This window comes from Natrix helvetica, assembly GCF_964273705.1.
Source record: "Natrix helvetica genome assembly, chromosome: 4".
Lineage (NCBI taxonomy): Eukaryota > Metazoa > Chordata > Lepidosauria > Squamata > Natricidae > Natrix > Natrix helvetica.
Genome location: NC_138550.1, coordinates 140,184,391 through 140,198,701, shown reverse-complemented (window position 1 = coordinate 140,198,701; position 14,311 = coordinate 140,184,391). Strand labels below are relative to the sequence as shown.

The window sequence follows — 14,311 nt, the reverse complement described above, 5'->3', positions numbered from 1 at the left end:
TTGTTTATTATGAGAACTGAATTTCACAACTTGATTTGAATGGGGCCCAATGTTCAGTTGGGGACATTTTAATTGAACAGACTGGTGTGATGCAGTGGTGGGTTGCTAACTGGTTTACTACCGGTTGGTTTGCGCTCATGTGCACGTACAACACTTCTGCGCATGCACAGAAGTATTTGGGCAGGTGGGCGGAGCCTCCCACTGCTGCCACTACTGGTTTGGCCAAACCAACAGCAACCCACCCCTGGTGTAATGGGAAAATTAAGTCTTATCTAGATTTTTTAAAAAAATTATTTACATCTTTCTGCAATGGGTTTTGAAGAGGCTAACTGTTCTGACATCTAAGAAATACATTGCTGTTATGTCTGAGACAAAGTTCTACTAAAACCTTATCTTATGCCTTATTTCCCCTATCACAGGACTTTAGTATTTTAATCCAAGACTTTCACTGGACTCAAACTGTAGCCTGCTTTAGAGAAATATCAGTAATGGCAGTTGTAGTCGTCCTAGTAACAGTAACGTATAAAATATACCATTTTTTGCTAAATGTTACAGTAATTACAATAATAATCTATTATGTCAGGCAGAGAAGGAGATGAGAGATTAAGTGGGGACTTTTTTCCTTTAAAAAATTGCAATTCCCCTATTCTACCCTTTTATTATACCATGGCAAGTAATTTAGGTCTAACCCTGTCATTCAGGTTTGCAATCCCCCCCCCCTTTAAGTAATTTTAATAAGTACAATTTAAAGCATTGCAGATGCTTTCAGCTGCTATTGAAAAGCAGGCTAGAAATGAATATATTTATCCTCCAACTCAAGCTACCTCCACCATTGGATTTCCAAGTGTGATTTTATGTGGCTGAATACCAACCTTGAATACCACTGGGTGATCGTGAGTAGGGAAATAGATGGTCAAAATCACACACCATTTCTGTCCAATCCACCCTTATCGTAAACCAAAATCGCCTTTCACTCTTTTCTTAAATGACAAAAAGCTGTTTGGTGCACACCAGTATGTGGCACCTCTCTTTGACAAAGAGAGAAATTGCACCAAAGGAACAATGGAAATGATAATTTACTGTATGTATGCTTAAAGATACAACAAATTGAGCCTCGTTGGAAACAATATCATTCAATAATCAATATGGATGCCAGCCGCCATCAGTGCTCAGCCTTTTCACATGCTTATGTTATGGGCATACATATCTAGTTGAAGAGAGATCAGAAGAGCAAAGATTCAGGTTGCTTGTAAAAATCTTCCATTTCATCGAAAAAGCCTTGTTTCAAACAGAATAATATCAAAATGAGAAACAAGGTATAGCATAGCAATTTAGTGTTCCAAATTATAGTATTTAGGGCTTTAAACTGGACATTTCTCCAGGAATTCAAAGGAACAGTTTGTACAGTCCACGGTTGCCAAAAAAAGCAGCTTTTGCCACTCTTAATTATAAGCTCTTGAAATGCCACAATGCTTTGCAATTATAGGATATGCCACCCGAACATGGTCTCCACATCACCTGAGGTTCTGAATGCCAGAGGTTAAGCTGGCATTCATATTTACAGATGCAACAACTAAAGTGGTGGGAAATATTGGTGACAATAATAGAATTTCAACTATAGAGTCTTTTTGCAATTCAACAATAGTTCCAGAGGATTCAGTTCACTCAAATCACTCCCTAAGCGAAGTGGGGTATAATTACGTGTCTCTATCAGAATGGAGAATATGCAATTGGTATTTCTGAAGGCATAGGTCAGTGTTTCTCAACCTTGGATGGTTGAAGATCTGTGGACTCCAACTCCCATAATTCCCTAGCCATCATCACCAAGTTGCTAATCTTGAGAAATACTAATATTGATAATATTGAACTTGTTTTTTTTTAAGTTTTGTTATTGTTATTTACTGACATCTAAAAGATATCTTTCTTTTCCTGCATCCAGTAGGCTGAAAGGGAAATTATAAATGCTAAGATAACATATAAGATATAATAAATTAACAGAGTTGTAAGGGACTTTAAAAGTCATCTAGTCCAACCCCCTGCTCAAGCAGGAGACCCTCTACCATTTCTGACAAATTGCAATCCAAACTCTTCTTGAAAGTCTCAAGTGATGAAGCACCCACAACTTTCCAAGGCAAGCTGTAAGAGACGGAGTAACCAGCCACACCAGCCAGCCACCACCTGGTTGTATTATATTGAAAACAAAAATTGAACTTGGTTCTGTAACTTTAATAGTTAAACTGTGAACAGGCTTATGGAGGAAAGACGCTCCAGATCAACTGCTGTTTGATTTAATTGTTTATTCAACTAGGGGATTGTGTCAACACAGACATGGAAGGTGTATTTTGGGGATTGATAATTCTGGAGCACTAAGGGATTTGGTACCTAGAGCAGTTTTTCTCAAGCTCAGCAACTTTAAGATGGGTGGCCTTCAATTCCCAAAATTCTAGGCTGAGGAATTGTGGGAATTGAAGTCCATACCGCTTATATTTGCTGAGCTTGAAAAACACGGCTTTAGAGCAGGGCTGTCAAACTCCTGGCCCACGGGCCAGATACATCACGTGCTGGTCACACCCTGCCCGGTTTAATGAAGGGGGGGAAAAGTCCTGATATGTCATGTGATATTGCCATGACAAAGTGAGTTTGACACCCCTGCTTTAGAGTAGGCTTGAGTGTCATATATTGCTCCAGACTGATTCCAGGTGACCCAGTTTTTCAGAGATAATTCAGCCAAAACCAAAATTATCAAGAAAGATTTTAACGCCTTCAGAAAAGCCATTAAAGAGTTAATCTCAGAAAGGGCAGCCGAATTGCTCAAATGCCCTAATTTTCTCCTCCTTGAAGTATAGCAATCTGTACAGATATAGCTGTGTCAAATATAGCAATTAGATGGCAAAAATTTAATCTTCTAGCATTTTATCTTCAGATAAACAGCAGGATGTTGTTAGTTACTGAGCTGTCAACAAAAGTGTGGAACAACAAAGAAGTCATAAACAAAATAGCATCTAAACAAGGAATCTGCCCAATTAATGATGCTATGGAAGTTCTGTCTTAATATTTGGAAGCTATGGGGGTTTCAGTTAAGAACAGGCTTCAGATGAACTTTGGCAAAATTGAATGATCTTGGGTTTTGTGGCTTCCAGATCTGGGAATTTATCATCTTTGCTGCTGGATAGGGGTTCCACTGTCCCAAATAGACCTTGGGCATAATCTGGGGTGCCAGATTGTGACTCACAAGTCCTGCTCAAACAGCAGATGGCAATCGTGGCCTAGAAAACCTTGGCATAAGTTGTGCACCAGTTGCATTTGTCCTGCACTGGTAGACTCTATATTACCCAGAGATACATTCGTGAGATGGGTAACTATATATTGTGAACAATAATCTCATTGATTATTGGTATTTATTTTTAACACTTTATTTTGTATATGAAAAGATAGTGACATTCTACAGCATATGTAATATTTTAGTAGAAAGAAATGCCAAGTGAAATGTGTATCCATGAGATAAAGGCATTTATAAGATACGTATACGATTAACTAGGTGGAGATAATTTAAAGTGAAAACAAAGGAAACATTTTGGAAAATTAAAATGAACTATAAACTAATTCAAACTACACATCTATAAGATATAAAAATCTACTAAACTCCTTGCTTTTATTGAAATATAGAATAAATATTCATGAATACAGTTTAAAATGCCAGCATACATTTTTATTGCAATATTATGCAATTATATTTGACTTTAAATGGTTGGTGAGGTATTAAAAATCTCTAGCTTTGCAGCAATAGAATATGTGGTGAGCCATAAAACCATGTTAAACATCTGATCTAAATTGTGTTTGACTAGTATACTTTGGAAACTGTCAACTATTATTCACACATTAGTGGTGGTTTGAATTGTATTAGGCTTGACTCATAAGTATGCAGTAATGACATTTTAGATTTTCCCTGGCTGTGGGAAGAGATTCCTGCAGCTCAGCCTGCATTATAAATTGAATGGGCTTGCTTCCAAATAAGTATTCACACCTTTGTGCAATCATAATACAAACATGGGCATTTTTATTTACAAGATTAAAAGTATACAGGAATTTAAAAGCCACTTCTTAAGATGAAACCTTATGAAAACAACATACACAAAAGGAATCATACTGTAGGGTGATATTCTAAGATACAGGAGATGTATGCAAAAGAGGCATGTTTCAGATCACAAGAAATATTTATCTGTCTATATTCAATCAGTATTCAAGGTCATTCACAAATCAGTGGTGCTGAATGCTTTACAAAGTGTTGCAGAGTCAAAAAGAAAAAAAAAGAAACCAATTTGAGAGGGGCACAATAATTCTGCTCTATTGTTGGCAGTTAGTGGGAGCCCACATCATTCTAGCTCAGAGACTTTTGAATGCTTTCTTAGGGAACTATAGGGAAAGTCATACAAACCTTACAGGAGGTAGCAAAAGCAATAGTACTTCTATATCACTTCACAATGCTTTCCAACCTTCTCTGAGTGGTTTACAAAGCCAGCATATTGTCCCAATAATCTGGGTCCTCTTTTTACTAAACTCAGAAGGATGGAAGGCTGAGTCAACCTTGAGCTGGTAAGACTTGAATTGCCGAACTGCTAGCAGTCGTCAGTCAAGCAGAATTAGCCTGAAGTACTGCACTCTAACCACTGCGCCATCAAAGCTCTTGAACAATAGCCCATTGGGGCAGATGCAGCAACACAGAAGTCACATCACTTTATTCCCACAAAGTGGCATTATTTAAATGATACCAACCACTTTGAAACTTTTTGGCTGGTCAGAAAGAATTGAGAAGCAGTCTCAAATCCAACAGTGGAATTTTGGAATCATGGCTGAACAATGCTTTTGAGAGAACCCATGATCTCTGATACAGATCTTAGATATTAAATATGATCACAAGAGTAAAATAGATTATTAAACTATTGCAGGATAGAATAATTTATTATGTTAAACTTTACCAGTAGAACTTGGCTAGACATGCACAGAGGCAGTTCAATTAACCTAAAAGAATGCCATGTGTCATGTTTAGAATTTTTGAACCTAACGATAATCAAGATGACTAAATTTTGCACTATCTGAATTTTTTGCAAGGTAGCGAGAAGCAAAAGGTTCTAATCCCATTTTTAAAAGGGCTCCTAATGAGCTTAGAAGCTTGAAATCATAGAACGTGTTACCAATATAGATGGTGTTGACTTTAAGAACATTCTTGAGCTGCATACCTACTTCATTAGGACTAGGAGGTCATGCAAACTAAGATACTGCCCAACCTACAATTTTATCTAGGTAAATTTCAGCTTTTCCCTCCTCAAGCATATACTGTATATTCAAAAACATTTTATTACATTGCTAGAGTTTAAATATAGAAAAGAGTCACAGCATATCAGAAAACCTTCAAATGACCTGAGCATCTACCTATAGATTTTTCAGAGAATAATTGTAAGATGAGTCCTTCCATTTTATACAAAGGTCTGATAATAAATTCTATTGCAGTCTGTTATAATCATTCTGAGTACAAGGAAATTCAAAACCCATTCAAAGAACTGCACTTCAAGGTGAAACATATCATGGACAAGAATGGAGTGGTAACACCAGTCATGAAGAGACTGGGAATGTTTATCTGGGGGAAGACTCTAATGAGGGGAAAAATGGAAGGTAGGAGAAGAAGAGAACCACAATGTGATAGACTCAGTTATAGAAGTGATGAGTATACCATTGAAAGTCCTAAAAACAGGGGTGGAATTCAGCCGGTTCGGACTGGTTTGGGTGAATCGGTAGCTCCAATGATCAGCTGGGGAGCGAATTGGTTAGCTCCGACTATCAGATTGGCCTGCCCACCCGCTCCTGCACTTTACTTACCTATATCATCTCAGCTGATTCACGCGGCAGAGTGGGTTGTCATGCCTCAGCTGTGTTACTTGCTAGAAGTAATGTGGAAGGTAAGTTGTGTTAAAACTGCTGATGCACGCGATCACCAAACCAGTTGTTAAACTGACAGGATTCCACCACTGCCTAAAAGGCAAGGTTAGGGATAGATTGTCATGGGAAAAATCTACCTATGTTGTCCCAAACTGTCAACAACAAATGGATGATACATAATCAATCAATCAATCAATCCATGAATGCCATTAATCCTTTCACATTTTTGAACTCCAATGTTTTGACGACATTAGAACCACTTCTGACCTCCGCTCCTTCCGGCAAAAACTGAAGACCCACCTGTTCCGATTAGCAGGCCTGGCATAATTCAACTGTCCCTCCTGGCAAATGTATATCTGGTTATTTTAGGGTTTTTTTAATTTACTGTATTTGTTTTTAGGGGTTTTGAATTTATTTTATATCTGCTTTGTACAGTTCTTTTAACAGCATTTTAACCTCCTCCATGTCAATTGTCAACTGTACATATTTAATTTTATTGTATCTTGGTATATTTTGTATTTTGTATGAACTGTACACCGCCCCGAGTCCCTTTCGGGAGAGGGGGCGGTCTAGAAGCATTAAATATTATTATTATTATTATTATTTTCCAACTGAATGTCTGAACGGAACTCTTGTTTGAGCCTATCTGAGGTCAAAACCTATACAGCTGCTTGCTGTCACTAGTCCAAAGCATTCGGTCTATGTAAAGATATTCATCCTATAGCTATCAACCTCTGCATTCCTTCTTATAGATGTGGCAGGTCATAGCTTCCTGGGGACATCAAAATTCACTGAGCCGGTACTCATTTATGAAATAGATGCACATATGCCATTCACTTAAGAAGCATTTAATAATGCATGAACCAGGCAAATCATTTTTTTCACCTATCCTATAATTATATGTTTATTCTGTTTTTAAAAAGATTGTAATGAAAGAATTCTAATCAGAAAATTCTAATTAGGTGAAAATCACTCTCTTATTCTGTAATTTTATGATCTAAATTATTACTACTGTGTGTCATTATAAAGATTTAAAATAACCTCTCTATTATGAAACAGTTCTGAAGAATTCACATTAGTTAGAAGCAGCAAAGAATAATTATTATCAGTGTAAACTGACACTAGGATTAATTTAGAAAGGTGCTGGAGTGAGGTTCCTATTGTTTGGTGACAACTGTGATTAGACTTCTATTTTGCCTTATGTATAGGAGATTCTCAGATGCCTTGGGGCAATGACTTGCAGTCAGGGGAGGCAGGGGAGGCACAGCCTCACCACTGTCATCATGAAAAAAAATGTAAAGGGAAAAAGGCGAGAGCTGAGGTCAGACTGAGCTAGTTGCTGCCTGAGCTTGCCTCACCATGGATGACTGCTTAACTGTTTAAAAAAGCCTCTAAAAAGTGCCCTCTACTATGAGGCAGGAGAAGTCCGTGCCGCTCCTACGTCAGGAATTTTTAGGCTTTTAACCCTTAAGTTAAACAAGGGTTAAAAGCCTAAAAATTCCTGATGTAGGGGAGGCACGCAGTTCTCCTGCCTCATAGTAGAGGGCGCTCGTTTGGGCGGGGCTTCTTCAGAGGACCCGAGGCAAGAGCAGAGTTGAAATCCTCTCTGAAACAGCTGGAAAAGGTATGTGTGGGTCAGAGGGAGGGGGAGAAATTCAAACTTCATCCTCCTGGTGCGGGACTTTGGGCAAAGGCTGGAGGGAAGGACTCTGGCTCGCTTGTGCTCTCCCTGCCACATTGCCTTTTCAAACCTGTAATCAGTGAAGCTGGGCTGGATCCTTCCGGGGCTGGGGGAAAGTGTGTGTGCTCCAGTATGGCTCTGACTGGCTTCCTGGCTCCCCCTCACACACTTTGTGTGTGTGTGTGTGTGTGTGTGTTTGTTTGAGAGAGAGTGAGTGTGAGAGAGGGAATGGGGTAGGAGAGATAGTCCAATCCAACTTCTGTGTGTGTGTATGTGTGTTTGAGAGAGGGGGGAGGGAGGGAGAGAGGGAGGAAGGAGGGGAAGGGAGAAGAAAAAGAAAAAGAAAGAAGTAAACTTATTTTGCAAAGGAGAAAAACAAATGATGTCGCTTTAAATCGGAACTGAGCATGCCTGGCTGTGGAATTCTGTGAGTTGAAGTCCACAAGCCTAAAAAAATTGCTGCCTCACCAGCCATAAACCTCACCACACGTCACTGACTCCGGTAGGTTATAAAAGAAATATCTCTTTTCAAACTTTGTAACCTTCTGACTTCTCCTATATTTTTGACATCAACCTTATCTATCACTTGGAGAATGTCTTCATAAAACTGGCAAAGCCTATAGGCCTATAAACTAGGCTGGTTCATTCCTTCTTGCATACATGTTATTTAAATATAGAACAAGGTGGCATTGATTCCTGTATATGTTGCAAAATAATCTTGCAAAACTTTATCACGGTTTCTTCCCTGGCAGCATTACAGTTTGATTTTTACTGACCTATATCTTCTCAGCTGACTTGCGCGACAGAGTGGATTGCATGCCTATACAAAGTATGCAATCACCGAACCATTTGTTAAACCATCAGGATCCCACCACTGCTTTGATGACAGATAGGCAGCCAAGTAAATTGCTGCATTTTTGAACCAGCAAGCAAGGAAGTCTGAACAGATTCCACTCAAAAGGATGTCTTCAGGAGTGAGTGAGTTCCGGCTGCCGCTACTGCCAGTTTGCTCAGGGATGCGCTGCGGGCGCATGGGCGCTTGATGCATGCTATGTGTGCATGCACAGTACTGTAAAAATTGCTTCTGCGCATGTGCAGAAGCAAAAAAAAAAAAACAAGATGGTGATGCCTACGGTGCTGCCGATAGAACCGGTTCGAGGGTATGGGCAGCCGAGTTATTAGCTACTCGACCGAACCAGTCCAAGCCGGTAGGAACCCACCTCTGAATGTCTTATAAAATCAGCTAATTCGATACTATTTTGTACAGCTGCTCAATTCAAAATTTCTTCTAGAATGAATGCATTTTGCTTCACTGTAGTTAGAAATCCATGAAGAACTTCAGGCAGTGGGCAACTTCCCTGGGTCTTGATTGTCTGCTTTAAGAATGCATTTATTTATGTGTAATAGTTAATATCATGTCTTTTATAGGTAATAAGCATATCCCCAAAAGTAAGACTTGTCTAAGAATATATAGACTGAAAACAAGTTCATGAGGGAAAAGACAAGGTAGTCACATCAAAACAAAAGCTGAGTTTAAAATCCATCTTCCAAAATATTAAAAGCAATGCGGTCCCTTGCTTTTGTCTGGTGATCAATAGACTATCAGCAACAAGTGGCTTTAGCAATTTTTATATCCCTTTCAAAACTCCCTGTAATCACATCATGACATTTGATGGGAAATTAGCCAGAATTTATTTCTACTTCAGCAATTAACAACATAAACAAAGTGAAAATGTGGTTTAACCTACATAAAAGCAAAGCATACACTTTAAACTCCATCCCACTCTCACCAGTATGGTGTTATTGTACTATTAGTCCTCTCAGCATGTCTCTTCGTGACAAAAAAAGATAATAGGATGTCTCTGACATTCAAAAGTGCATAAAAATCTTTAAATGCCTGAAAAAATCAAAGTATTTGCATAACATAAGACCCAAAAGCCTTCAAAAGAAAGTAATTCTGCAAATAGGTTGGGGAAAATTTCCCACCAAAAAAATCCCTCAGCCCCAGAATGCTTCTGATCTATAGCCCAGAAATGTGTAATAAAAATATTGGCGCTGCTGCTACTCTCGTACAACTTCACAGCATCAATCCTCTGAATATACAATTTCCACAAAATGCTGGTGCTTTTGCTTAATTGGGTAGTTGTACAATGCTTCCTGATATCTGGCCTACTAATGTAGTCCAGGGCGAAGGAGACAAAGAATAAAAGGAGAAAATCAAGGGAAAGTAAGCTGGGAAAGGGAAAGGAGCGGGGGAAGGTACATAAGAAAACAAGCCACGAAATGTCTAGGACAAAAACTCAAGGAAGTAAAAGAGGAACTGGGAAACCTAGCTGAGACATTGAAGAACAGACATGTTAATCTATCTGTTAACAAATATATAAATCTACACCTCTTATAGAGGAATGGCAAACCACAATCTTGCCAAGAAAACTGCAGGGATGTATTCAGAAACTTGCCAGAGTCAACACAGATTCAAAGAGGCACACAAACACTCTCCATATACCTGCTACTTCCAATACAAAAGGAGTGTCTGTTGTTCAGGGATAATCTTGTACTTCCGTGGAATCCAGGAACTAAGTCAACCTTCAACCTTCCTTCATCTTGGACAGCTTCTTTCTTAAATCCAGGTTGCAATCCTGGATGCCTACCTGATCTTTTCCTTGAAATCATGAAAACATAATGAAGATGTACAGTTTATTTTAAAGCTATAAAGGTAAAGGCTCTCCTCGCACATATGTGCTAGTCGTTCCCGACTCTAGGGGGCAGTGCTCATCTTCATTTCTAAGCCAAAGAGCCAACGCTGTCTGATGACAATTCCATGGCCATGTGGCTGGCATGCCAAAGGTTCATGGAACACTGTTACCTTCCCACCAAAGGTGGTTCCTATTTTTTCTACTTGCATTTTTACATGCTTTCGAACTGCTAAGTTGGCAGAAGCTGGGACAAGTAAGGGGAGGTCACTCCATTATGCGGCGCTAGAGATTTGAACTGCTGAACTGCAGACCTTTCTGATCAACAAGCTCAGCGTCTTAGCCACTGAGCCACTGTGTCCCCTTTAAAGCTACAGGTTTGCAGAAATGATGGGAGGTGGGGGATGTTCCCTTCTGTGGAGGAATCAGAACATGCCACAAGGATTTATTATTTTCTTTCACTTCCCTGAAACAGCACCAGAACTAACCACTTGAAAATGTTCTCTAAAAATAGCAGCTGCTATTTTTGATGATGTGTGGCCATGTTCTCTAGGAGCAAAATTAAGTATGCAAGGGACTTCTTTGACAGAGTTCAGAGGAATACAGTATTTGCGATCATCACATGTTAGGCAGTAAAGACAACAGCATATTATAGCAAAATACTGCATTCTGCCATAGGTAGGTGTGTATGCTAAATCTAAAGGGTGCACATTTGCAAATATACCAAACAACTAAGAAGGAATTATGAATGTGGGTTGTTTTTTTCCTAGCTACTTTTCTTATGCACAGTAGCTTGCTTAATAGCTCTTGTTTTGTTTTGGATATTTATTGTTCTGTATTGTGTTTCTTGCAAGCATTTGTCTTCCATTCCTGCCTCCCCTGAGTTTTGCTCTCTCTTGCAAACAAAATATAGGATTGTAGGTGGCTTCTTCCTGTCCTTCTAGCCTTCTGGGACAGCTGGGAGACAACTAGGTCATGCTCCCCGAACACATTTAAATGTGAATTGGTAGGGAAACTAGGCCAGTCTGTTCCAAAGGAACCTCAGCAAAGACCACACAACGGCTCAAGAATGAAATGCTTACTATGAATAATAAACTTCAGCATAGTAGTGCCCTGAAGGCAACCTTCATTTCCAAGCCACATTTCTAAAAATACATGACAAATGAGAGAATTCAGAGGAGGAAGAGGGCGAGCACTGGCCTATAATGACTAGGTTATGAAGACAGCACTGTAGTACATGCATAACCAGGCTATCTGACACTAAAGGAACGTTTTGTTAAATAAATGCCTACATATTCTCACCACTGTAATCTTCTTCCAGGAAGCCGTTTCTTTTGACCCTTCCATGCACTATTCCTAATTTAAAAGAGAGACTCTTTATCAGGAATATTTCTATTACTGGATGCTGCTGTGAAAACATTCAGCCGCTGGGTGTAATGAAGACTCTAGACCAGGTTCAACAGTAATTGCATAGTTTATTTTGTTTGTTTGTTCTTTTGCTAAGCTCATATTTTACTATGTATGACTCAGGCCATAATTTATCCATCATTTGTCTGATTTGTTTGGGGCATACTATGTGAAGACTTTTGGTTTACCAACTTAGATCAGAGGCTTATAATATTACAGTATGTGAATGTAACTTTGTTGTGGTTTTCTTACCCTGATACATTATCCCTTTTCTTTATTTATTTTTTCTTTATGACATATATAACGTAAAGGTAAAGGTTCCCCTCACATATATGTGCTAGTCGTTCCTGACTCTAGTGGGCGCTGCTCATCTCCATTTCAAAGCAAAAGAACCAGCGCTGTTCAAAGATGTCTCCATGGTCATGTGGCTGGCATGACTAAACATAGAAGGTGCATGGAACACTGTTACCTTCTCACCCAAGGTGGTTCCTATTTTTTCTACTTTCATTTTTACGTGCTTTCAAACTGCTAGGCTGGCAGAAGCTGGGACAAGTAACGGGCGCTTACTCCGTTATGCAGTGCTAGGGATTTTAACCGTCGAACTACCGACCTTTCTGATTGACAAGCTCAGCATCTTAGCCACTGAGTCACCACGTCCCTCCTATGAAATATATAGGCCAGCAAGACAACTCTGAGCAACTTTTAAAAATACTATAAAATGCAGAAATCATGGAATTCTTGGAAGGGGGGGAATGCAATAATTTAAAACCAGAAGGCTATACAAGGAGGCCATGTATCTATATTAACCCAGAGCCTGGGGATACAGTTAGGTTTTAATGGAACATTTAAGTTTCTTGGGCCTCACCAGATGGCATTATTTAATTGATGGGACCCAGAGCATGTTGACACACAACAGCAAGACGGAGGGGGGGGGCAACAACTGGGGAAGCTTAGTTTCTTACTTACTTAATTCTACCTTTCTGATTCTTCCTGGTCAGGAAGAAGCACAATATCAGATAGAGCTTGTCTGGATGGCTACATTGTTAAGGTGGGCATTTTTTCCAGTTACGGTTGTACTTTGGGTTTTTAGACTATATATTGCTATGGTTTTTTTTTATATTTGTGTTTGTTGTTTTCATTTTTCCCCCTTTTATGTATTATTGCATGCTTCCTAGAGTTGCTCTCAGGGGGGGAATCCGCTGTACCACGCGATTTAGATTAGCTAGAAAGCAGGAAATCCTGCTTTCGAGCTAATATAAATCACACGTCACAGCTAATCATCAAAAAAACCAGTTCGCCCGAACCGTTCATACAAACCGGTAGCATTTTTACTACCAGTTCGGGAGAACTGGTCCAAACTGGTACCATTTCACCCCTGCATTTTGCCCATCCAATAAGTATCAACAGCTCAGACTGGGACAGAACAGTCTAGAAATCTATATCACATAATATAATTTGATAAATGAAGAAACCTGGATATGGTGTGCAATACATAATAGCACACTACATTATGAAACAGATGTCTTTATTCAGGTAAACTGTCAATGCATTGGGGTTTTAAATCACCCAGAGTCTGGAACATGAGAATAGTTTATTGAAATATGCTTGTGCCTGATTCTGGAAAGAAACTGCAATTTGAATTATACATGTATATCATTTAATAGGAGCAATGTGAAAATAAGGTTTTTTTTAAAAAAATAAAGTGGTACTATGTTATAATATGCCAACTAGACTTCTAGAAAGTATATGAATTACATCATTTGGCTTTTCATAGGAGAGAGGAAATAAGCCAAAACAAGAGAATTTAAATTAAAACCATAGTTATCTTTGGAGAAGATTAGATGATGTTGGGAAAGGAGGGAATTTTTAGGAACTTTTAGATAGCCAATTTTTTTGTAGTAGAAGACACCATATAACATGTAATCAATAAAACTTAAGCTTCATTATTATTTTTTCCAAAATATGCTTCCTGATACGTTTCAGACTTCCCCAGTCTATGATCAAAGAGGTCAAAATAAGATCATCTCACCTGATTAATATCATGACCAAGCCAGAATATTTCTCATACACACTCATAAATCTTTGGCTGCTGGATTCTTGGAGCAGTTTAAGAGAACATATTATTATTCCATTATTGCACTATATTCATGTGCATTTGGCATCAGAAAATTTTAATGAAGCTGAATTAGGTTGATATTCAATCCAAGAAAGTTGTCCTTAACCATTAACAAAAACTGCTCGTGATTTACAGGATCCAGTTGAGATGTGGTGCAGCATGTTTCCCTATTTAGGAAAGATGAGTGTTTCCATTGCTAATAGATTTTTCATTACAGCTGAAGTTAAACACTGAAATGTGATATGCAACTATGAATTCTATAACTGTATTTGCAGAACTTACTATGGTAAAACTACTTTTCCATCTGTGTACGTTTCTTTGCATATGGAGAGAAAGAATCAGACATATTTGGGTGCTTAGTGATTGTGCAAAAGTATACGTGTGTGCAGGTGTCTGAATACCATGCAGTAATTATTTCAGTATCACTGTTCTAATGTTCAGGATTTGGATGAAATTAAAAAGCTACCATATTGCACTGTA

The 14,311-nt window shown here is 38.8% G+C and overlaps 1 protein-coding gene across 1 annotated transcript in view; it reads right to left on the bottom strand.

Moving 5' to 3' along the window:
* Nucleotides 1-14,311, bottom strand: part of CNBD1 (cyclic nucleotide binding domain containing 1) — a gene marked incomplete at both ends in the record, with an annotated part of 109,186 nt that overhangs the window by 43,746 nt on the left and 51,129 nt on the right. The window lies entirely within an intron of this gene.